Source organism: Urocitellus parryii, chromosome 7, assembly GCF_045843805.1.
Source record: "Urocitellus parryii isolate mUroPar1 chromosome 7, mUroPar1.hap1, whole genome shotgun sequence".
NCBI lineage: Eukaryota > Metazoa > Chordata > Mammalia > Rodentia > Sciuridae > Urocitellus > Urocitellus parryii.
The window spans coordinates 117,246,063-117,271,129 of NC_135537.1; the positions used below are offsets into that span (position 1 = coordinate 117,246,063).

The 25,067-nt window shown below is 41.2% G+C and overlaps 2 pseudogenes; both read left to right on the forward strand.

The window, feature by feature from the left end:
- The first annotated feature begins 3,365 nt into the window (after positions 1–3,365).
- On the forward strand, positions 3,366–6,297 carry LOC144255700 (protein DEK pseudogene; annotated as a pseudogene).
- Positions 6,298–7,445: 1,148 nt separating this feature from the next.
- LOC144256130 (uncharacterized) lies at positions 7,446–12,674 on the forward strand (annotated as a pseudogene).
- The last annotated feature ends 12,393 nt before the right edge of the window (positions 12,675–25,067 follow it).

Here is a 25,067-nt window from a genome sequence, read left to right on the forward strand (position 1 = left end):
CCAACTTGTCTCACCAAATTTCGTTCTTCTTTGTTAAACGGTTCGTTTCCAATGACTGTTATCATTTTTAGGTTCCAATCTGTTTTCTCCTATAGGGATACATGTACTTGGAACTCTAAATCAAACACGGTTTGTACTAGCTCTTTGAAACTATGCACAATAAAGTAGTTCCAAGTTCTGTCTCTATCTTTTTTTTCCTATTGATGTAGCCCCAAGCAGAGACTGAGACAAATAACTTTCATTGAAAGGGGTTGCCAAGCTTCCAACAATCTACGAGATTCCTGAAATCTCAGCAAAGATTTTTTCACCCAATCCTGATGAAACAATGCACAATAAAGTAGTTCCAAGTTCTATATCTTTTGTTTGTTTCCTATTGATATAGCCGCAAGCAGAGACTTAGGAAAATCACTTTCATTGAAAGGGGTTGCCAATCTTCCTCAAAACTACTAGTTTCCTGAAATCTCAGCAAACATTTTTTCACCCAATCTTGATGATACTTTCAGGTAATGATCAGTACACCAATCCCACTTGACTCACCAAATTTCGTTCTTCCAGGTTAAACCGTTCGTGTCCAGGGACCTTTTTCATTTTTAGGTTTCACTGTGTTTTCTCCAAAATGGATACATGTAGTTGAAACTCTAAATCAAATATGTTCTGTGCTAGCTTTTTGGATCTATGCACAATAAAGGAGTTCCAATTTCTATATTTATCATTTGTTTCCTATTGATATAACCCCAAGCAGAGACTGAGGAATATCAGGTTCATTGAAAGGAGTTGCCAAGCTTCCCCAAAACTATGAGTTTCCTGGAATCTCAGAGAACACTTTTTCACCCCATCTTGATGATACTTTCAGGTAATGATCAGTACACCATTCCCACTTGGCTCACCAAATTTCGTTCTTCTAGCTTAAACCGTACGTTTGATGTGACCGTTTTAGTTTTAGGTTATACTCTCTTTTCTCCTGTATGGATACATATATTTGGAACTCTAAAAAAAACACGGTTTGTGGTAGCTCATTGAAACTTGACATAATAAAGTAGTTCCAAGTTCTATCTCTATGGGTTGTTTCCTATTGATATAGTACCAAGCAGAGACTGGGGAAAATCACTTTCATTGAAAGGGGTTGCCAAGCTTTCCCAAAACTACGAGTTTCCTGAAAACTCAGCAAACATTTTTTCACCCAATCTTGAAGATAATTTCAGGTAATGTTCAGTACACCATTCCCACTTGGCTCACCAAATTTCGTTCTTCTTGGTTAAACCGTTCGTTTGCTGTGACCGTTTTCACTCTTAGGATTCACTCTGTTTTCTCCTATATGGATACATGTAGTTGGAACTCGAAATCAAACACGGTTTCTGCTCTCTTTGAAAGTATGCACAATAAAGTAGTTCCAAGTTCTATCTCTATGGTTTGTTTCCTATTGATATACCCCAAGCAGAGACTGAGGAAAATCACTTTCATTGAAAGGGGTTGGCAAGCTTCCCCAAAACTACAAGTTTCCTGAAATCTCAGCAAACATTTTTTCACCCAATCTTGATGATACCTTCAGGTAATGATCAGTACACCATTCCCACTAGGCTCACCAAATTTCGTTCTTCTAGGTTAAACCATTCGTTATCTGTGACCGTTTTCAGTTTTAGGTTCCACTCTGTTTTCTCCTATGTGGATACATGTAGTTGGAACTCTGAATCAAACACGGTTTGTGCTAGCTCTTTGATACTTGACACAATAGAGTAGTTCCAAGTTCTATCTCTGTGGTTTGTTTCCTATTGATATAGCCCCAAGCAGAAACTGAGGAAAATGACTTTCATCGAGAGGGGTTGCCAAGCTTCCTCAAAACTACGAGTTTCCTGAAATCTCAGCAAACATTTTTTCAGGCAATGTTGATGATACTTTCAGGTAATGATCAGTACACCAATCCCACTTGGCTCACCAAATTTCGTTCTTCTAGGTTAAACTGTTTGTTTGCAGTGACCGTTTTCATTTTTAGGATTCACTGTGATTTCTCCTTTATGGATACATGTAGTTGAAACTCTAAATCAAACACGGTTTGTGCTAGCTTTTTGAAACTATGCACAATAAAGTAGTTCCAAGTTCTATATCTATGGTGTGTTTCCTATTGGTATAACCCCAAGCAGAGACTGAGGAAAATCACTTTCATTGAAAGGGGTTGCCAAGCTTCCTCAAAACTACGAGTTTCCTGAAATCTCAGCAAACATTTTTTCACCCAATCTTGATGATACTTTCAGGTAATGATGAGTATACCAATCCCACTTGGTTCACCAATTTTGTTCCTCTATGTTATACCTTTCGTTTGCAGTGACTGTTATCATTTTTAGGTTTCACTCTGTTTTCTCCTATATGGATACATGTAGTTGGAACTCTAAATCAAACACGGTTTGTCCTAGCTCTTTGAAACTATGCACAATAAAGTACTTCCAAGTTCTATATCTATGGTTTGTTTCCTATTTATAGAGCCCCAAGCAGAGACTGAGGAAAATCACTTTCATTGAAAGGGGTTGTGAAGCTTCCTCAAAACTACGAGTCTCCTGAAATCACAACAAACATTTTCAACCAATCTTGATGATACTTTCTGGTCGTGGTCAGTACTGCATTCCCACATGGCTCACCTGATTTCGTTCTTCTAGGTTAAAGCATTCGTTTGCAGTAACCATTTTCAGGTTTAGGTTTCACTCTCTTTTCTCCTATATGGGTACTTGTAGTTGGAACTCTAAATCAAACACGGTTTGTGCTAGCTCTTTGAATTTTAACACACTAAAGTCGTTCCAAGTTCTATCTATATGGTTTGTTTCCTATTGATGTAGCCCTAAGTAGAGACTGGCGAAGATCACTTCCATTGAAAAGTGTTGCCAAGCTTCTCCAAACTACGAGTTTCCTGAAATCTCAGCAAACGTTTTTTCACCCAATCTTGATGATACTTTGAGGTAATGATCAGTTCACCAATCCCACTTTGCTCACCAGATTTCGTTCTTCTAGGTTAAACCGTTTGTTTGCAGTGACCCTTATCATTTTTAGGTTTCACTCTGTTTTCTCCTATATGGATACATGTAGTTGGAACTCTAAATCAAACACGGTTTGTGCTAGCTCTTTGAAACATTGCACAATAGGCTCTGCCCGCCGCTCGGGGCGCGCCCCGCCCGCGCCCCCGGCGCCGCCCCCTCCGCCCGCGGCCGGGAGACCCCTCGCGCCCCGCCCGTGCGCCCCGCGGGCAGCGGAAGCCCGCCGCCCCGCCCCGCCCCGCGCCCGCCAACTCGCAGCCCGCGGCTCTGATTGGCCGCCGCCTTCCCGCTCTCCTTCCCGAACCGCCATTTTGAAAATCTTGTTGATTCTGTGGAGCGGCGCGCGGCGCGAGCGTCACGCCAGACAGCGACCCGCGCGCCTTCCCGTCGGCGTCGGCCCCGCCGCCTTCTGCCGCCGCCTCGTGCTCTCGCGCTCCAGGCCTGCGGCGGCCGCGACCTGCGGTCCAGCATGTCCGCCTCGGCCTCTGCCGCGGACGGAGACGGCGCCCCCGCCCAGCCCGAGTCCGAGAAGGAGCCCGACCTGCCCGACCCCAGAGCGGAGAGCGAGGAGGAGGAGGAGGACGACGACGACGACGAGGACGAGGAGGAGAAAGAAAAAAGTCTCATTGTGGAAGGCAAGAGGGAAAAGAAAAAAGTAGAGAGGCTGACAATGCAAGTGTCTTCCTTACAAAGAGAGCCATTTACAATTGCACAAGGAAAGGGGCAGAAACTTTGTGAAATTGAAAGGATACATTTCTTTCTGAGCAAGAAAAAAACGGACGAACTTAGAAATCTACACAAACTGCTTTACAACAGACCAGGCACTGTGTCCTCATTAAAGAAGAATGTGGGGCAGTTCAGTGGATTTCCATTTGAAAAAGGGAGTATCCAATACAAAAAGAAAGAAGAAATGTTGAAAAAATTTAGAAATGCCATGTTAAAGAGCATCTGTGAAGTTCTTGATTTGGAGAGATCTGGTGTAAATAGTGAACTAGTGAAGAGGATCTTGAATTTCCTAATGCATCCAAAGCCTTCTGGCAAACCATTGCCAAAATCTAAAAAAACTTCTAGCAAAGGCAGTAAAAAAGAACGGAATAGTTCTGGAATGGCAAGGAAGGCAAAGCGAACCAAATGTCCTGAAATTCTGTCAGATGAATCTAGTAGTGATGAAGATGAAAAGAAAAACAAGGAAGAGTCTTCTGATGAAGAAGATAAAGAAAGTGAAGAGGAGCCACCAAAAAAGACTTCTAAAAAAGAAAAAGCGAAACAGAAAGGTACTCCTAAAAATAAAAAGTCTGTAAAGAGTGCAAATGTTAAGAAGGCAGATAGTAGTACCACCAAGAAGAATCAAAACAGTTCTAAAAAAGAAAGTGAATCTGAGGATAGTTCAGATGATGAACCTTTAATTAAAAAGTTGAAGAAACCACCTACAGATGAAGAGATAAAAGAAACAGTGAAGAAATTATTGGCCAATGCCAACTTGGAGGAAGTCACAATGAAGCAGATTTGCAAAGAGGTATATGAAAATTATCCTGCTTATGATTTAACTGAGAGAAAAGACTTCATAAAAACAACTGTAAAAGAGCTAATTTCTTGAGATACAGGACAGAGACAGATGACTTGTTCCCATAGATTTGAAGATCTGATTTATACCATTATACCAGCAAAGAGAATGTATTTCCTTTTCTAAATTCTCATTAAGGATTGTGTTGGTAGGACTTACTGCTGACCTTTTTTTATCTTGAGTGTTACATAAATCAGTTTGCCGCTTTAAATTGCATTTCTATGCAGTTTTAGTTTAAAATCTTGCATGGCAGTAATTGTTCCTTGCTTTTATAGTTGTACTTTGTACATTTTGGATTTCTTTATATAAGGTCATAGATTCCTGAACTGTTGTGGGTTTTAGTGCACTTAACATTAGACTGCTTAAGACATATTTTAATCAAGTAGAACAAAACTATTATAGCCAGCATTTATACATGCAGAGACTTGCAGTATTTACTATATATTTTGAATACACATTTTCTTCTGTCAGTGTGAAAACTCAATGGCGGTGTGCTCATCTTTAACAAGCTACAGCTAGCCAAGTGACTAAATTGGAACTTTCTTCTGCATGTGTATATATGTCAAATTGTCAGCATGACAGAAATGACAGATGTTATTTTTGTATTTTTAAAAAACCAATTTGTTGTACATAAAGTTTTTTTTATTTCTTTTGTGCAGATCAGTTTTTAAATTCAACATAGGTAGGGACCTTTATTTACACTTGTAAACTATGAAATATCAGTGTTTGGCGAGATGGACTGACAGAGCAGGGGAAGTCAGAATCCAGTGATGGGAACGCTGAAGGAACTGTCTAGTTCTGCTATGCCTCCAAAGTGTCATCCATCTATAGTTTGTGTTAACTCTGCAAAAGTGTCTGTGGACGCATTTTATATTAAGGACAGACCAAAATCAACACATCAAAACTTCAAAAACTTTGGGAAAGGGTGGGTTTGAGTACAAGGACATTTGGCTTATAGTAAATGAACTGATTTTATTAACTGATTTTGACCATATAAAATGCTGATATTTACAGAAAATGGCCACCTCCATAATTATGACAAAAGTACAAGGTGTAATGCCAGAAGATAATGTGTAGGTAATAGCAGATACCTGACAATTTCTCAATATTTTTAACATTAAAGAAATTTAATGTGGAATCAGGGCTCTTGGGTTTTAAATTTTGGCCAATCAAGATTCAAAGTGATCAACATGTGGACCACTCCTGGTCATATCCATGTCTCTCCCCCCCCCCCCCAAACCACCCTGTACTGGGGATGGAACCCAGGGGTGCTCCAACACTGAGTTATATCCTCAGCCCTTTTTGAGACAGGATGTTACCAAGTTGCCTAGATTGGTCTCAAACTTGTGATCCTCCTGCCTCAGCCTCCTAGTAGCTGGGATTATAGGCTTTCATCACTGTACTCAACCCACTCCTGAATTATAAGACTAAATTGTCTTTTAAATTAATGGTCTTAATCAGTTTAAACGTGCTGCCTATGACAGATATTTGATGTACCAATTGAAGTGTTTAAAAATCTTTGCATCATAGAAATGTATATATAAGTGATTTAACAGGTATTTTCACAGGTTAGTTTCTTGATAAAGTTAGGACATTAGGGGAAAGCATACTTAATACGAGTGAATGGAATAAGCAACAAAGACCTAAAAATTGACCTTTGATTTTAAATATCTGTTCTTACAAACCTTGTCAATAAAAATAGTGATGTTTTAAGTCTCTTGAAAAAAAAAAAAAAAAAAAAAAAAAGAAACATTGCACAATAAAGTATTTCCACGTTCTATCTCTATGGTTTGTTTCCTATTGATAAAGCCCCAAGCAGAGACTGAGGAAAATCACTTTCATTGAAAGGCGTTGCCAATCTTCCCCAAAACTACGAGTTTCCTGAAATCTCAGCAAACATTTTTTCACCCAATCTTGATGATACTGAAAGGTTAATAAAAAAGGTACTAGTCATTCCGTTTCTCTATATGCTTAACAAAACACTGTTGAAATTTTAAGAACTGTTTGCTAATCTTGTTCTCAGAATTTGCTGTCCCTAACTGTGGACTGTCTGCTAATCTTGTTCCGAGAATGAGCTGCCAAACTACAAAATGTAACTTCTCTCGCTGCTTTCTCCAAGGAAAGTATATAAGCTCTGCTCAAACTGTTCTCAGGGCTCTATCTCTCTTTGCTATAGAGAGAGCCCTAGCATGCTGGTCTCCAAATAAACCCACCCTTCTGCTTTTGCATAAGACAGTCTCTTATGGTCTCTTACTCCTACGTTCCGCTGTACCCTTACATTTGGTGCATTGGCCGGGAACTGCGCATTGCCGGACTGGGAGACCTCAACAAGACTCCTTTAGGGGGGTAAGTAAGGCGCCATATCTTCTTCTTCTTCTCCTCCTCCTCCTTCTCCTTCTTGTTTTTCCTTTGCGATCACTCAGAGTTTTGGGCTGGAGAGCGTGAGCTCTCAGAGCCTTCTGGTTTTGGGCTGGAGAACGTGAGCTCTCAGAGCCTTCTGGTTTTTCTGGTTTTCTGGTTTTGGGTTGGCAGAGTGTGGTTGTCAGCGGAGAGCGTGAGCTCCCCCTGGCGGTGGTGGGATAGACGTGTCCCTGAAGCCACAACCATGCCTCCTCAAGGGATGCTTTGAGAGACTCTGTGGGGGACAGAGGTACCCCCATCTGGGAGGAACAAGGTGCCCTCATCTGTATTCTGCTGCCACCCGTCTGGTCTTGCCGGCAACTATTCTTTCTCTCAGGTTGAATTCACTGTCTGTTTTTAATCTTCGCCTCTGAACTTGTGTTACATGTTTACTGTTTACTGTGTGTCCATGTTTGTGTCACGTTTGTATTGTCCCTGTCTTTGTTCAAGTAACTTTCATTATGGGACAGAGTCATTCCACGCCTCTGTCCCTGACCCTTAATCACTGGACTGAAGTCCGCATAAGGGCTCAAAATCTTTCTTTTTCAGTAAAACGCCGGACCTGGCAGACTTTCTGTGCCACAGAATGACCCGCCTTTGGAGTTGGATGGCCTCCAGAAGGATCTTTCTACTCCCCATTGATTCAGAAAGTCAAAGATATTGTTTTTCAGCCGGGGCCACATAGCCATCCAGATCAACAACCGTATATCTTAACTTGGCAGGACCTTTGTGAATCTCCTCCTCCTTGGATGAAAGCTTTTCTTGTCCCTGTTCCTGCCCCTCCCCCTCCCCCTATGATTCTATCTCTCAAACCTCCTCCACCACCCTTTGTTCTCCCTGAGTCTCAAGATTTGACTCTGCTGGACTCTCCTCCCTTTCCTTATCCCCTGCCTCCGTTCCCCAACCCCCAACACCCTCTGAGTGATTCCCCTGCTGCTGACTCAGCTTCTCCACCATTAAAGGAGGTTAAGCAAGCCCAGCACCCTTCAGATGACTTCCCTGAGGCACACATAGCCCCTCCTCCCCTGGAGGAAACTGGCCCAGCTAAAGGAACTCACCGGCAGCGAATGATTAAAAATCCGGAAGCCCCCATGATACTTCCCCTCCGTCCTCATGGGCCAATGATAGAGGATGGCCATGGTGGAGAAATGCAAATCTATCAGTATTGGCCTTTCTCCTCTTCAGATCTATATAACTGGAAAAATAACAATCCCCCTTTTTCCGAGGACCCCACCCGGCTCACAGGTCTGATCGAGTCATTGAGGTTTTCACACCAGCCTACTTGGGATGACTGCCAACAACTCTTAGGCACTCTCTTCACGACAGAGGAGCAAAAGAGAGTCCTCCTGGAAGCAAGAAAAAATATCCTCGGACCAGATGGGCAACCGACACAACTTCCCAACATAATCGAAGCTGACTTCCCCTTGAACCGACCTAACTGGGACCCCAACACCTTTGAAGGTAGGGAACATCTGTCCACTTATCGCCGGGCTCTAATAGCGGGTCTCCGAGCAGCCGCTAGACGGCCAACTAATTTGACCAAGGTAAGAGAGATTATACAGGGGCCTAATGAATCACCCTCTATGTTTCTGGAGAGAATTATGGAGGCATATAGGAGATATACTCCTTTTGATCCTCAGGCAGAGGATCAAAAGGCATCTGTCATGATAGCCTTTATTGGGCAAGCTGCCCTGGATATTAAAAGAAAGTTACAACGCTTAGATGGATTACAAGATATGACTTTGAGAGATTTAGTCAGAGAAGCTGAGAAGGTATACTATAAGAGAGAAACTGAGGAAGAGAAAAAACAAAGGAGGGAGAAAGAAATGGAGCAAAGGGAGAAAGAAAGGGAGCAAAGGGAGGATGAAAGAAGCAAAAGACAGACTGAGGCATTGACTAAGGTCCTGGTCACAACAACAAATAGGCCAGAAGTTAGGAGACAGAAAAACAGAAAAGGATACCTGGGCCCATGCCAAAAGCCACATCTGGCCTCAGATCAATGTGCCTACTGTAGAGAAAAAGGACACTAGGTCAAAGAGTGCCCTAGAAAGAAACAGCCACGCCAACCAGCCATTCTAACTCTGGAGGATGACTAAGAAAGTCGGAGCTCGAATCCCCTCCCCGAACTCAGGGTAACTTTTGAAGTGGAGGGGACCCCAATAAACTTTGAATTGGATACAGGGGCAGTATACTCAGCCCTTAAGGCCCCATTGGGCCCTCTATCAACTAAAAGGTCTCTAGTTCAAGGGGCTAATGGCAGTAAATATCGGGCTTGGACAACTAAGAGGACCATGGACCTGGGAAAAGGAAAAATCCATCACTCCTTCCTAGTGATCCCAGAATGCCCAGCCCCATTGATGGGCAAAGATCTGCTCACCAAACTCCAGGCCCTGAAGGCCCCCAAATGGAATTTCTAAATCCTTCAGTAAAAACTCCTATAGTCATGGCTTTAACTATGTCAGTAGAAGATGAACATCAACTCTTCATACCCCCCAAGACTGATCAAACAGGCAAGCTACCCCAGAAATGGATAACAGATTACCCAGATGCCTAAGCAGAAACTGCTGGGTTAGGCCTAGCCGTGAAACAACCTCCAATAATGGTGGAATTAAAAACCTCAGCCTCCCCAATTAATATTAAACAATATCCTCTGAGCAAAGAAGCTAAAGATGGGATAAGGCCCCATATTCAGAAATATCTGGCCTTAGGGGTCCTAAGGCCCTGTCAATCGGCCTGGAACACTCCCCTGCTACCAGTAAAAAAGCCAGGAACCGGGGACTATCACCCTGTTCAAGACTTAAGAGAGATCAATAACAGAGTACAGGACATTCACCCCACAGTACCTAATCCATACAATCTGCTTAGCACCCTTAACCCCGAGCGAAAATGGTATACTGTCCTGGACTTAAAAGATGTTTCTTTTGCTTGCCTCTGCATAAAGATAGTCAATTGCTGTTTGCTTTCGAGTGGGTAGACCCAGAAACCGGAACATCTGGTCAACTAACTTGGACCAGACTTCCACAGGGATTCAAGAACTCCCCCACTCTTTTTGATGAAGCCCTCCACAGAGATCTCAATAACTTCAGAACCATGCACCCTGAAGTCACCCTACTCCAATATGTGGATGACCTGCTACTGGCAGCAGACACCAAGGAAAACTGTGAGTCTGGGACCCAAGCACTACTATCTGAGCTTGCTCAACTCGGGTATAGAGCTTCTGTCAAAAAGGCCCAAATTTGTCAGCAAGAAGTAATCTTCCTGGGCTATTCCCTTAGGGGCGGTAAACGATGGCTCACTGAGCCCAGAAAACAAACTGTTGTGCAGATACCACCCCCATCTAATAAGAGGCAACTTAAAGAGATTCTTGGGACTGTTGGCTTTTGCAGGTTATGGATACCTGGGTTTGCAACCTTAGCTGCTCCTTTATACCTGTTGTTAAAGGGAAATGCCCAATTCCAATGGAACCCTGAACATCAACAAGCTTTTGATAACATCAAAAGAACGCTGCTATCTACTCTGGCCTTAGCACTCCCAGATGTAGAAAAACCCTTTACTCTCTACATTGAGTAAAAGAAAGGAATAGCACGAGGAGTACTTACTCAAACTTTAGGACCTTGGAAAAGGCCTATAGCCTACTTATCTAAAAAGCTGGACCCAGTGGCTAGTGGATAACCTCATTGCCTAAAAGCTATAGCAGTGGCGGCCCTACTAATCAAAGATGCTGATAAGTTAACGCTGGGGCAGAAGCTAACCGTTATAGCCCCCCATGCCTTAGAGAGCATCATCCGCCAGCCACCAGACAGATGGCTATCAAACTCTAGAATAACACACTATCAGAGCCTGTTGCTTGACAAGGACAGAATAATATTGGGACCCCCCGCCCCACTTAACCCGGCTACACTACTACCTGAACAATCATCAGAACCCGTCACTCATGACTGTCAATATATACTGGCAGAAGAAACCAGTATACGACGGGATTTAAAGGATCAGCCACTGCCCCACCCTGAGGTCATATGGTTCACTGATGGCAGCAGCTTTAGCCAGGACGGTAAGCGGTGGGCTGGGGCAGCAATTGTTAGCAGAACTAAAGTCATCTGGTCCTCTAGCCTCCCAGAGGGAACATCGGCTCAAAAGGCAGAGCTGATCGCCCTCACGAAGGCATTAAAGCTGGCAGCAGGCAAAAAGGCCACCATATACACAGATAGCCGCTATGCCTTCGCTACCGCTCATATACATGGGGCTATCTACCAGCAAAGGGGACTATTAACCTCTGCGGGAAAAGAAATAAAGAACAAAGATGAGATCCTCCGCCTCCTCTCAGCAATACAAAGCCCTAAAGAATTAGCTATAGTGCACTGTCCAGGACACCAGAAAGAAAACGATCCTGTAGCGGTCGGAAACAGGAAGGCAAATAAAGAGGCTAAATTGGCAGCTCTAAACAGAGTAACCATGTTAACACTTTCCATACGGGGGAAATATGAGTCAGGAGATTTAACTACATCGGAGCACCCTGACAACTTAACATCTGAGGACACTAACACTGAACTCCTTGACAACACTGAACCCAACTTGCATTTTCAGAAAGCCCTACACTACGTTAAGAATGTACATCAACTCACTCACCTTGGTTCAAAGAAACTGCAGGCATTCCTAAAAGATCAAGAACAGAGTTTTCCACTAACTGGCTCACAGCGAAAAAAAATTAGCTGAACGAGTAACAAAAGCTTGTCGGGTCTGTCAATTGGTTAATGCTTACCCCTCCAAGCTTCCTATAGGAAGGCACCTTCGAGGAACCAGACCAGGACAATTCGGGGAAGTGGACTTTACTGAAATTAAGCCAGCAAGGTATGGACTTAAATATCTCCTAATCTTTATAGATACATTTTCAGGATGGATTGAAGCCTTCCCCTCAAAAAAAGAAACGGCGCAAATGGTGGTCAAAAAGATTCTGGAAGATATTTTTCCAAGATATGGCCTGCCTAAGGTAATAGGGTCCGATAATGGACCGGCGTTCGTGGCCCAGGTAAGTCAGGGATTAGCCAGGACCCTGGGGATTAATTGGAAGTTACATTGCGCTTATAGACTCCAGAGCTCAGGACAAGTAGAAAGAATGAATAGAACCATTAAAGAGACCTTGACGAAATTAAGCTTAGAGACCGGCATAAAAGATTGGACTATGCTCCTGCCTTATGCACTGTTTCATGCAAGAAATACTCCCTCTGTTTCTTTGTGTAACCTCACCCCCTATGAAATTCTCTATGGTGCCCCTCCTCCAATAAGGGACCTGACCCCCAACTCTAAGACCTAACGATTCCTTTCACACCCCCTTGCTTGACAGACTAAAATCTCTTGAAAGAACCCAGTGATACCTGTGGAAACAGCTGGCCACTGCCTACCAACCTGGGGACGAAGGAACCCAACACCGATATCAAGTAGGAGACTTCGTCTACGTAAGACGACATCAGGTGTCATCCCTAGAACCTCGCTGGAAAGGACCATACCAGGTGCTACATATAACACCTACAGCAGTAAAGGTAGACGGAATCACCTCCTGGATCCATGCCTCTCATCTCAAGCCTGTTCCCTGTCCAGACTCTAGCTGGAAATTGGAAAAAACTGATAACCCTCTCAAATTGCGTATTCGCCATGTAGATAAGGCTATGGATCCTCCCCTTGACCATCAGTAGTCCTAATCCTCATCAGCCCGTTCAGCAGCAAAGGCTAATCATAAATCCTACTGGACAGGAAGTATGGTCTGTCTCACACACAGCCCCCTAAGGGACCTGGTGGCCATCTCTTCACCCGGATATTTGTCAGCTGGCTATAGGTCTTTCCTATTGGGATACCCCTGATGACAAAGATCCCACTAAAATTCCATTAAATCCCCTCCGTATCATAGATAATGGAAACAAACATTATGGATGTAGGGACATACAAGTTAGATGTAGGTTGGCTAGCCTGGATTATTATGTTTGCCCAGCGGACAATCGAAGCCGCAAACAGTCACGACTGTGTGGGGGAAAAGCCGACTTCTTCTGTAAGTCATGGGGATGTGAGCATACAGGGGCTGTCTGGTGGAACCCAGACTCCCCTAACAGTCTGATTCGGGCAGGAAGAAATAATACTAAATTAAATCCCAAACAATGTCTTCCATTTAAACGGAGTCCCCAATTGGAAGCTTCTGGACTAGTTTACCCTACTCCATGTAACACAAATAGCCTATGAAACCCCCTAAATATAACCTTCATCTCCAAAGGAAGAAACCAAAATGTCTGGGCATGGCTTTCAGGAAAAGCCTATGGAATGCGATTTTACACCACAGGATATGATTTTAGCCTTTGGTTCACTTTCAAGTTGGAAAGAAAAGAAATTCCCTTGGCCATAGGATTCAATCCCATCAAGCCAGAAATTGGGCCTCATAGACCACCTGAACCTAAACCTACTAGGGACCTTTCACTTTCCCATACTCCTCAAGTTTCACCTTCATTTACTTCTCCAATTCAGAATGAAGTCAACCCCTTCCCCTGGAAGCTAATTGAAGGAGCCTTTGCTGTACTGAATTTCACACAACCAGATCTCACTCAGTCTTGTTGGCTCTGTCTCTCCTCTGCTCCCCCTTATTATGAAGGGATAGCAATTGATGGGACTTATGCAGTAAAAGCGCAGAGTTCCTCCTGTAACTGGGGTGAAAATCCTAAGTTGACCCTCCCAGAAGCAACCGGGGCAGGCTTATATATAGGGTCTCCACCTAAAAGTAAACAACACTTATGTATCCAGACAAAAAATATTGGCATCACACAGGGTTACCTTACTCCTGATAATGGAACTTTGTGGGCATATGACACAGGGTTGACTCCTTGCATTTCAGCCCAGATATTTAACAACTCTGTAAATTATTGTGTAATGGTGCAGATGTTTCCCAGAGTGCTCTATCATGACGCAGATTCATTTGAAGATCAAATAGAGGAACATACAACCCGGTTTCGCGGAGAACCTGTATCCCTCACTTTAGCCATCTTATTAGGAATGGGAATTGCTGCAGGGGTGGACACAAGGACTACTGCCCTGGTCCGTGGGACACAACGAATGACCCAATTAGAAACAGCAATGGACCAAAACTTAAAGATATTAGAAATGTCCATCACAGCTTTACAGGAATCTTTAACCTCTCTCTCTGAAGTTGTTTTACAAAACAGGCGAGGGTTAGACCTCCTCTTCTTGAGAGAAGAGGGCCTTTGTGCTGCATTAAGGGAAGAATGTTGTTTTTATGCCGACCATACTGGAGTTGTAAAAGAATCAATGAGTAAACTAAGAAGACGCCTTGAAGAGCATCAAAGAGAGAGAGAGACCCAAAAAGGGTGGTATGAGTCTTGGTTCACACAGTCCCCCTGGATAACTACGCTTTTATCAGCCTTGGCTGGTCCTCTAATAATTCTTATATTGTTGCTAACATTAGGACCCTGTTTGCTCAACCGTGTAGTTTCCTTTCTCCAGGCCCAAATTGGACAAATCAAACTTATGGTAATCAGACAACAATATACCCCACTAGCAGACACGGAATATGACACGCCCCAATGATCACTTTTATGATTAAAAGTAGCCAGAAGAAGAAGTGAAAAATGAAAGGTTAATAAAAAAAGGTACTAGTCACTCCATTTCTTTATATGCTTAACAAAAAACTGTTGAAATTTTAAGAACTGTTTGCTAATCTTGTTCTCAGAATGTGCTGTCCCTAACTGTGGACTGTCTGCTAATCTTGTTCCCAGAATGAGCTGTCCCCAACTACCAAAATACAAAATATAACTTCTCTCACTGCCCTCTCCAAGGAAAGTATATAAGCTCTGCTCAAACTGTTCTCAGGGCTCTATCTCTCTTTGCTATAGAGAGAGCCCTAGCATGCTGGTCTCCAAACAAACCCACCATTCCACTTTTGCATAAGACTCTCTCTTGCGGTCTCTTACTCCTACGTTCCGCCGTAATCTTACAATACTTTCAGGTAATGAACAGTACACCATTCCCACTTGGCTCACCAAATTTTGTTCTTCTAGGTTAAACCGTTCGTTTGCAGTAACCGTTTTCATTTTTAGGTTTCACTCTGTTTTCTCCTATATGGATACATGTAGTTGGAACTCTAACTCAAACACGGTTTGTGCTAGCTGTTTGAAATTATGCACAATGAAGTAGTTCCAAGTTCTATCTCTATGGTTTGTTTCCTATTGATGTAGCCCTATGCAGAGTCTGTCGAAAATCACTTTAATTGAAAGGGGTTGCCAAGCTTCCCCAAAACTACAAGTTTCCTAAAATATCAGCAAAATTTTTTCACCCAATCTTCATGATACTTTCAGGTAATGATCAGTACACCAATCCCACTTGGCTCACCAAATTTCATTTTTCTAGGTTCAACCGTTCGTTTGCAGTGACCATTATCATATTTAGGTTTCACTGTATTTTCTCCTATATGGATACATGTAGTTGGAACTGTAAATCAAACACGGTTTGTGCTAGATCTTTGAAACTATAAAAAAAAAAGTAGTTCCAAGTTCTATCTCTATGGTTTGTTTCCTATTGATATAGCCCCAACCAGAGACTGAGGAAAATCACTTTTAATGAAATGGGTTGCCAAGCTTCCCCAAAACTACGAGTTTCCTGAAATCTCAGCAAACATTTGTTCACCCAATCTTGATGATACTTTCAGGTAATGATCAGTACACTATTCCCACTTGGCTCACCAAATATCGTTCTTCTAGGTTAAACCGTTCGTTTGCAGTAACCGTTTTCATTTTTAGGTTTCACTCTGTTTTCTCCTATATGGATACATGTAGTTGAAACTCTAAATCAAACACGGTTTGTGCTACCTCTTTGAAACTATGCACAATAAAGTAGTTCCAAGTTCCATATCTATGGTTTGTTTCCTATTGATATGACCCCAATCAGAGACTGAGGAAATTCACTTTCATTGAAAGGGTTTGCCAAGCTTCCTAAAAAAATACGAGTTTCCGGAAATCTCAGCAAACATTTTTTCACCCTATCTTGATGATACTTTCAGGTAATTATCATTACATCTATCCCACCTGGCTCACCTAATTTCGTTCTTCTAGGTTTAACCATTCGTTTGCAGTGACCCTTATCATTTTTAGGTTTCACTCTGTTTTCTCCTATATGGATACATGTAGTTGGAACTCTGAATCAAACACGGTTTGTTCTAGCTCTTTGAAACTATGCACAATAAAGTATTTCCAAGTTCTATCAATATGGTTTGTTTCCTATTGATATAGCCCTACGTGGAGACTGAGGAAAATCACTTTCATTGAAAGGGCTTGCCAAGCTTCCCAAAAACTACGAGTTTCCTGAAATCCCAGCAAACATTTTTTACCCAGTCTTGATGATACTTTCAGGTAATTATCAACACACCAATCCCACTTGGCTCACCAAATTTTGTTCTTCTAGGTTAAACCGTTCGTTTGCAGTGACCTTTATCATTTTTAGGTTTAACTCTGTTTTCTTCTATATGGATACATGTATTTGGAACTCTAATTCAAACACGGTTTGTGATAGCTCTTTGAAACTATTCACAGTAAAGTAGTTCCATGTTCTCTCTTTATTGTTTGTTTCCTATAGATATAGCCCTAAGTAGAGGCTGGCGAAAATCACTTTAATTGAAAGGGGTTGCCAAGCTTCCAGAAAACTACAAGTTTCCTGAAATCTCAACAAACGTTTTTTCAGCCAGTCTTGATGATACTTTCAGGTAATGATCAGTACACCATTCCCATTTGGCTCACCAAATTTCATTCTACTAGTTTAAACCGTTCGATTGCTGTGACGGTTATCATTTTAGGTTTCAATCTGTTTTCTCCTATATGGATATATGTATTTGGAATTCTAATTCAAAAACGGTTTGGGCTACCTCTTTGAAACTTGACCCAATAAAATATTTCCAAGTTCTATCTGTGTGTTTTGATTCCTATTGATGTAGCCCTATGCAGAGACTGACCAAAATCACTTTAATTGAAAGGGGTTGCCAAGCTTCCAGAAAACTACAAGTTTCCTGAAATCTCAGCAAACATTTTTTTACCCAATCTTGATGATACTTTCAGGTAATGATAAATACACCATTCCCAGTTGGCTCACCAAATTTCCTTCTTCTAGGTTAAACCGTTAGTTTAGTGACGGTTTTCATTTTTAGGTTTCACTCTGTTTTCTCCTATATGGATACATGTAGTTGGAACTTTAAATCAAACACGGTTTGTGATAGTTGCTTGAAACTATTCACAGTAAAGTAGTTCCAAGTTCTCTCTCTATGGTTTGTTTTCTATTGATATACCCCAAGAAGAGACTGAAGAAAATCCCTTTCATTGAAAGGGGTTGCCAAGTTTCCACAAACCTACGAGTTTCCTGAAATCTCAGCAAACATTTTTTCACCCAATCTTGATGATACATTCAGGTAATAATAAGTACACGAATCCCAATTGGCTAACCAAATTTCGTTCTTCTAGGTTAAACCGTTCATTTGCAGTGACCATTAACATTTTTAGGTTTCACTCTGTTTTCTCCTAATGGATACATGTAGTTCGAACGCTAAATCAAACAAGGTTTGTGCTAGCTCTTTGAAATTTGACCCAATAAAGTAGTTCCAAGTTCTATCTCTATGGTTTGTTTCCTATTGATATAACCCCAAGAAGAGACTGAGGAAAATCACTTTCATTGAAAGGGGTTGCCAAGCTTCCCCAAAACTACACGTTTCCTGAATTCTCAGCAAACATTTTTTAACCCAATATTGATGATACTTTCAGATAATGATAGTGAACCATTCCCACTTGGCACACCAAAATTCGTTCCTCTAGGTTAAACCGTTCGTTTGCAGTGACCGTTATAATATTTAGGTTTCACTCTGTTTTCTCCTATGTGGATACATGTAGTTGGAACTCTAAATCAAACATGGTTTGTGATAGCTGTTTGAAACTATTCACAGTAAAGTAGTTCCAAGTTCTCTCTGTATGGTTTGTTTCCAACTGATATACCCCAAGCGGAGACTGAGAAAAATCACTTTCATTGAAAGGGGTTGCCAAGCTTTCCAAAACTACGAGTTTCCTGAAATCTCAGCAAACATTTTTTCACCCAATCTTGATGAAACTTTCAGTTAATGATCAGTACACCAACCCCACTTGGCTCACCATATTTCGTTCTTCTAGGTTAAATCGTTTGTTTGCAGTAACCATTTCAATTCTTAGGTTTCACTCTGTTTTCTCCTATATGGATACATGTAGTTGGAACTCTAAATCAAACACAGTTTGTGCTAGCTCTTTGAACCTATGCACAATAAAGTAGTTCCAAGTTCTATCGCTACGGTTTGTTTCCTATTGGTGTTGCCCTAAGCAGAGAGAGACGAAAATCAGTTTCATTGAAAGGGGTTGCCAAGCTTCCCCAAAACTACGAGTTCCCTGAAATCTCAGCAAACATTTTGTCACCCAATCTTGATGATACTTTCAGGTAATGATCAGTACACAATTCCCACTTGGCTCTCCAAATTTCTTTCTTCTAGGTTAATCCCTTCTTTTGCAGTAACCGTTTTCATTTTTCGGTTTCACTCTGTTTTCTCCTATATGGATACATGTAGTTGGAACTCTAAATCAAACACGGTTTCTGCTAGCTCTTTGAAACTTGACCCAATAAAGTAGTTCCAAGTTCTATCATGATGGTTTGTTTCCTATTGATGTAGCCCCAAGCAGAGACAGGAAAATCAATTTCATTGAAAGGGGTTGCCAAGTTTCCTAAAAAATACGAGTTCCCTGAAATTTGAGCAAACATTTTTTCACCCAATCATGATGATACTTTCAAGTAATGATCAGTACACCAATCTCATGGCTCACCAAATTTCGTTCTTCTAGGTTAAACCATTCGTTTGCAATTACCGTTATCATTTTTAGGTTTCACTCTGTTTTCTCCTATATGGATACATGTAGTTGGAACTCTAAATCAAACACGGTTTGTGCTAGCTCTTTGAATCTTGACACAATAAAGTAGTTCCAAGTTCTATCTATATGGTTTGTTTCCTATTGATGTAGCCCTAAGTAGAGACTGGCGAAAATCACTTTCATTGAAAGGGGTTGCCAAGCTTCCCCAATACTATGAGTTTCCTGAAATCTCAGCAAACAGTTTTGCACCCAATCTTGATGATACTTTCAGGTAATGATCAGTACACCATTCCCACTTGGCTCACCAAATTTCGTTCTTCAAGGGTCAGCAGACGTTTGCAATTACCGTTTTCATTTTTAGGTATCACTCTCTTTTCTCCATATGGATACATGTAGTTGGAACTCTAAATCAAACATGGTTTTTGCTAGCTCTTTGAAACTTGACACAATAAAGTAGTTCCAAGTTCTATCTCTATGGTTTGTTTCCTATTAATATAGTACCAAGCAGAGACTCGGAAAATCAATTTCATTGAAAGGGTTTGCCAAGCTTCCCCAAAACTACGAGTTTCCTGAAATCTCAGCAAACATTTTTTGACCTAATCGTTATGATTCTTTCAGGTATTTATCAGTACACAATTCCCAATTGGCTCACCAAATTTCTTTCTTCTAGGTTAAACCGTTCGTTTGCTGTAACCCTTTTCAGTTTTAGGTTTCACTCTGTTTTCTCTTATATGTATACATGTAGTTGGAACTCTAAATCAAACACGGTTTGTGCTAGCTCTTTGAAACTATTCACAATAAAGTAGTTCCAAGTTCTATCTCTATGGTTTGTTTCCTTTTGTTGCAGCCCTAAGTAGAGACTGGCGAAAATCACTTTCATTGAAAGGGGTTGCCAAGCTTCCTTAAAACTACGAGATTCCAGAAATCTCAGCAAATATTTTTTCACCCAATCTTGATGATACTTTCAGGTAATGATCAGTACACCATTCCCAATTGGCTCACCAAATTTCGTTCTTCTAGGTTAAACCGTTCGTTTGCAGTAACAGTTTTCATTTTTAAGTTTCACTCTGTTTTCTCCTATAAGGATACATGTAGTTGGAACACTAAATCAAACACGGTTTGTGCTAGCTCATTGAAACTTGACCCAATAAAGTATTTACAAGTATTATCTATATGGTTTGTTTCCCATTGATGTAGCCCTAAGTAGAGACTTGCGAAAATCACTCTCCTGGAAAGGGGTTGCCAAGCGTCCCCAAAACTACGAGTTTCCTGAAATCTCAGCAAACATTTTTTCACCCAATCTTCATGATCTTTCAGGTAATTATCAGTACACAGTTCCCAATTGGCTCACCCAATTTTGTTCTTGTAAGTTAAACCGTTCGTTTGCAATGACCGTTTTCATTTTTAGGTATCACTGTGTTTTCTCCTATATGGATACTTATAGTTGGAAATCTAAATCAAACACAGTTTGTGGTAGCTCTTTGAAACTATGCACAATAAAGTAGTTCCATGTTCTATCTCTATATTTTGTTTCCTATTGATATAATACCAAGCAGAGACTGAGGAAAATCACTTTCCTTGAAAGGGGTTGCCAAGCTTCCCCAAAACTGCGAGTTTCCTGGAAACTCAGCAAACATTTTTTCGCCCAATCTTGATGATACTTTCAGGTAATGATCAGTACACCATTCCCACTTGGCTCACCAAATTTCGTTCTTCTAGATTAAACCGTTTATTTGCATTAACCGTTTTCTATTTAGGTTTCACTCTGTTTTCTCCTATATGGATACATGTATTTGGAACTCTAAATCAAACACGGCTTGTGCTAGCTGTTTGAATCTTGACCAAATAAAATAGTTCCAAGTTCTATCTATATGGCTTGTTTCCTATTGATGTAGCCCTAAGAAGAGACTGGCGAAATCACTTTCATTGAAAGGGGTTGCCAAGCTTCCCCAAAAACCGAGTTTCCTGAAATCTCAGCAAACATTTTTTCACCCAATCTTGATGAAACTTTCAGTTAATGATCAGTACACCAATCCCACTTGGCTCTCCATATTTCATTCTTCTAGGTTAAACCGTTCGCTTGCTGTGACCGTTATCATTTTTAGGTTTCACTCTGTTTTCTCTTATAGGCATACAAGTAGTTGGAACACTAAATCAAACAAGGTTTGTGCTAGCACTTTGAAACTATGCACAATAAAGTAGTTCCAAGTTCTATCTGTATGGTTTGTTTCCTATTGATGTAGCCCCAAGCAGAGACTGAGGAAAATCACTTTCATTGAAAGGGGTTGCCAAGCTTCCCCAAAATTACGAGTTTCCTGAAATCTCAGCAAACATTTTGTCACCCAATCTTGATGATACTTTCAAGTAATCATCAGTACACCAATCCCACTTGGCTCACCAAATTTCATTCTTCTAGGTAAAACCATTCGTTTTCTGTGATCTTTATCATTTTTAGGTTTCACTCTGTTTTCTCCTATATGGATACATGTAGTTGAACATCTAAATCAAACACGGTTGGTGCTAGCTCTTTCAAGTTATGCACAATAAAGCAGTTCCAAGTTCTATCTCTATGGATTGTTTCCTATTGATATAACCCAAGCAGAGACTGAGGAAAATCAGTTCCATTGAAAGGGGTTGCCAAGCTTCCTCAAAACTACGAGTTTCCTGAAATCTCAGCAAACATTTTTTCACCCAATCTTGATGATACTTTCAGGTAATCATCAGTACACCAATCCCATTTGGCTCACAAATTTCGTTCTTCTAGGTTAAACTGTTCCTTTGCAGTGACTGTTATCATTTTTAGGTTTCACTCTGTTTTCTCCTATATGGATACATGTAATTGGAACTCTAAATCAAACACAGTTTGTGCTAGCTCTTTGAAACTATGCACAATAAAGTAGTTCCAAGTTCTATCTCTATGGTTTGTTTCCTATTGATATACCCCAAGCAGAGACTACGGAAAATCACTTTCATTGAAAGGGGTTGCCAAGCTTCCTCAAAACTACGAGTTTCCTGAAATCTCACCAAACATTTTTTCACCCAATCTTGATGATACTTTCAGGTAATGATAAGTACACCATTCCCACTTGGCTCACCAAATTTCGTTCATGTACATTAAACAGTTCGTTTGCAGTAACCGTTTTCATTTTTAGGTTTCACTCTGTTTTCTCCTATATGGATACATGTAGTTGGAACTCTAAATCAAACACGGTTTGTGCTAGCTCTTTGAAACTATGCACAGTAAAGTAGTTCCAAGTTCTATCTCTATGGTTTGTTTCCTATTGATATAGCCCCAAGCCGAGACTGAGGAAAATCACTTTCATTGAAAGCGGTTGCCAAGCTTCCTCAACAATATGAGTCTCCTGAAATCTCAGCAAACATTTTTTCACCCAATCTTGATGATACTTTCAGGTAATCATCAGTACACCAATCCCACTTTGCTCACCAAATTTCGTTCTTCTAGGTTAAACCGTTCCTTTGCAGTGACCGTTATCATTTTTAGGTTTCACTCTGTTTTCTCCTCTATGGATACATGTAATTGGAACTCTAAATCAAACACGGTTTGTGCTAGCTCTTTGAAACTATGCACAATAAAGTTGTTCCAAGTTCGATCTCTATGGTTTGTTTCCTATTGATATAGCCACAAGCAGAGACTGAGGAAATTCACTTTCATTGAAAGGGGTTGCCAAGCTTCCTCAAAACGACGAGATTCATGAAATCTCAGCAAACATTTTTTCACCCAATCTTGATGATACCTTCAGATAATGATCAGTACACCAATCCCACTTGGCTCACCCAATTTTGTTCTTCTAAGTTAAACCGTTCATTTGCAGTGACCGTTTTCATTTTTAGGTTTCACTGTGTTTTCTCCTATATGGTACATGTAGTTGGAACTCTAACTCAAATACGGTTTGTTCTATCTCTTTGAAACTTGATGCAATCAAGTTGTTCCATTGCTATATCTATGGTTTGTTTCCTATTGATGTAGCCCCAAGCAGAGACTGAGGAAAATCACCTTCATTGAAAGGGGTTTACAAGCTTCCTCAAAACTACGAGTTTCCTGAAATCTCAGCAAACATTTTTTCACCCAATCTTGATGATACTTACAGGTAATGATCAGTACACCAATCCCACTTGGCTCACCAAATTTCGTTCTTCTAGGTTAAATCGTTCGTTTCCACTGACCGTTTTCATTTTCACGTTTCACTGTGTTTACTCCTATATGGATACATGTAGTTGAAACTCTAAATCAAACACGGTTTGTGCTAGCTCTTTGAAACTATGCACAATAGAGTGCCTGCAAGCTAGGCGAACCTGCAACCCACCCTCGGGCGGGTCAGGCCCAGCAACCAGCCAAGTGACAGTGCAGCTGCAAGGGCCTGCGGGGAACGCGGACCGGACCCACTAGGACAGGTCCGGCGGCCGGCTGAGGGGCAGGCCCGTCCCCTCCCCCAGTGTCTGCAAGGTAGGCAGGACTGTGAACACCAGCAGATCGGGCCCAAAGCCTGCTGAGGGACAGAACCGGCCCCTCCCTCAGTGCCTGCAAGCTAGGGGAACCTGCGACCCATCGGGAGGTTAGGCCCAGCAACCTAAGGAGTGACACAGGTGCCCGTGGCCCCTGCTGGGTAGGCGGACCTTTGACCGACCAGCAGAGCAGACCAAGGGCCTGCCAGCGTGGTAGACGGATCACACTAATTGGAGGAGGATCACAGCCACTACCTGCCCTGCAAGGGTGATTTTTCAACTATACAAGAGCAATATAAACAAATAGAGGGAAAATATCAAAGACACAACAATTTCACCAAGCAGAAAGAAATGCCAGCAGTATGAAACGACAAGGAAAGAAAGGACCACAGGCAATGCATGTCAACTCAACTTTAGAAGAGGTAATAGCTGCAACAGATGGAATGTCAGATAGAGAGCTCAGGACATACATGCTTCAGATGATCTGGAGTCTCAAGGAAGACATGAGACAGCAAAATCAGACAATGAAAGATCACATTGACAAACAAATCCAGGAAGTAAAAGATCAATTTCACAGGAAGATAGAGGTAATAAAAAACAAACAAATAGAAATACTAGAAATGCAGGAAACAATAAAGCAACTTAAAAACTCAATTGAGAATACTACCAGCAGAGTGGATCACTTAGAAGATAGAACATCAGACAATGAAGACAGAGTATTTCAACTTGAAAAGAACATAGACAGCTCAGCAAGTCTACTAAGAAATCATGAGCAGAACATTCAAGAACTATGGGATAATATCAAAAGACCAAACTTAAGAGTCATTGGGATACAGGAAGGCACAGAGCTCCAAACCAAAGGATTAAGCAATCTATTCAGTGAAATAATACAAGAAAACTTCCCAGACTTGAAGAATGAGACAGAATCCCAAATCCTAGAAGCCTACAGGATGCCGAATGTGCAAAATCATAAGAGATCCACACCTAGACACATTATAATGAAGATGTGCAACATACAGAATAAGGAGAGAATTTTAAAAGCTACAAAAGAAAGGAAGCAGATTACATTTAGGGGTAAACCAATCAGGATAACAGCTGATCTCTCAACACAGACTCTAAAAGCTAGAAGATCCTGGAATAACATATTTCAAACGCTAAAAGAAAATGGGTTCCAACCAAGAATCGTGTATCCTGTGAAATTAAGCTTCAGGATGGAAGATGAAATTAAAACATTCCACGACAAACAAAAGTTAAAAGAATTTGCAGCTAGAAAACCATCTCTTCAAAAAATCCTTGGCAAAACACTACAGGAAGAGGAAATGGAAAACAACAATGAAAACCAACAGTGGGAGGTAGGACAGTAAAGGGGGGGAAAATAATCAAAGAGGAAAACAAATCAGGTTTAATAGCATTAATAAACAAACTATGGCTGGAAGAACAAACCATATCTCAATAATAACCCTAAATGTTAATGGCTTAAACTCACCAATTAAGAGACACAGGCTAGTTGAATGGATCACAAAACAAGACCCAACAATATGCTGCCTGCAGGAGACGCATTTGATAGGAAAAGATATACATAGACTGAAGGTGAAATGTTGGGAAAAATCATATCACTCATATGGACTGCGGAAACAAACAGGAGTGTCCATACTCATATCAAATAAAATAGATTTCAAGCCAAAGTTAATCAAAAGGGATAAA